We start from the raw sequence: 1728 nt of genomic DNA on the forward strand, positions 1-1728 counted from the left end.
GAAGGAAGGAAGGAAGGAAGGAAGGAAGGAAGGAAGGAAGGAAGGAAGGAAGGAAGAAAAAAGTGACAAAAAAAGACGAATTGAAAACAGGTCCCTAGAGTTCCGTGTCACAGTACTTAGTATGTTCAATCTGATGAGCTCAGTCCTTCCCCGAGGGCAGCAGTCCTACCAGGAATGGAAAGCCCCATAGAAAGGGGTTCTGTCTGCATGTGAGTGCGAACTGGAAGGGGTAGGGCAGGATTACTGGAATACAATATCCCAGCTTCTGGGAGGAGGAAAGGGGTTGTTCCCGAGCCTTGGGTCTGCTCTCTGCACCCATGGCTGCCAGCCCATCTGCCCAAGGAAGCCTTGAATTAGTACGTTGGAGAGCAAAAATCTGAGACCTAGAACTCCTCCCAATCAATACCTCAATAACAGCTAGCAGGTGTACAAATCCTGCCCCTTGGAAGTGGCCACTGGTGATACCACAGCAAGGCACCTGGCTCCATAAGTGGGTCTCTGTAGGTCTCTAAGCATTGTTTTCTCAGGTTCTTACTCTTCTGCCACCAGGCCATGCCTACTAATCTGAGTAAGTCCAGACCTCTCTCCCCTAAATCGTCACCGCTCTTTTTTCTGTGTCAGCAGCCACAGAGGAACCCTCAGGGAATCCTAACACCTTGAGAATTTTTACTTAATAAAACGATTAGCTATCATCTACTGGGTTCCAATAGTCTAATATCCTGCTAAGCACTAATGTTAATAATAGCATTAGATATTTGTTGAGTGCTGTATGCGGTTAGTGCTATCTAAATTTCCTCATGGAATCCTAATATTGATCGTTCCTGAGGAGTGTTATCTCCATTCTACACATAACAAAACAGACGCAGAGACGCCAAAAGCAGTAGAACCAGAATTTGAAGCTACGTCTCTGTCTCCAAAAACTGTACCCTTTATACATTATGCTCGAGTTCTTTACTTAGGCAATTTAATTTGAAATGGATGAGTAGTTTAAGTTCAAAACAGTGTTGAAAAGTGTGCAAAATTTAACTTCCTGAAAAGGGTGAGGTTTCTGTTCTCTCGAAGAGGCCCATATTTTATTCCTTCTCTTGCAGCATTAATACTATCCTAAAGGGGTTAGGCCAGTGATGCTGCCCCCCAAACCTCCAGGACCATGCAATGCTGCCAATAAAGGTAATCCCAGCATGTTTTCCCCCCAAAGCTCTGGGCGTTAAGAATGGCTGGGAGGGGTCAACAATGGGTTTGAGAACAAAATAACTCAAAGTTCAGCACCATAAGATAGGGCAGGGAAAAAATAAAATGAAAGATAGCCAGGCAAGGTGGCTTATGCCTATAATCCCAGCACTTTGGGAGGCTGAGGCGGGTGGATCACTTGAGGCGGGTGGATGGAGTTCATGACCAGCCTGGGCAACATGGCAAAACTTGGCCTCTATGAAAAATTAAAAAAAAAAAAAAATTAGCTCAGCATGGTAGCATGCATCTGTAGTCCCAGCTGCTCCAGAGGATTGCTTGAACCTGGAAGGCAGAGGTTGCAGTGAGCCATGATTGTGCCAATGTGCTCCACAGAGTGAGACCCTGTCTCAAGAAAAAAAAAAAAATAGATAACTCAAGGTTTCCTTCACAGCTCTGACATTTGCTCTATGATGTCAACTAAATCACAGTTAAATTGATTGTCCTATTCCTTAGCCCCCAATTTAGCAAATGGCCTTAGCTATACTTGTGTTATATGTT

This window comes from Piliocolobus tephrosceles, chromosome 18, assembly GCF_002776525.5.
Source record: "Piliocolobus tephrosceles isolate RC106 chromosome 18, ASM277652v3, whole genome shotgun sequence".
Lineage (NCBI taxonomy): Eukaryota > Metazoa > Chordata > Mammalia > Primates > Cercopithecidae > Piliocolobus > Piliocolobus tephrosceles.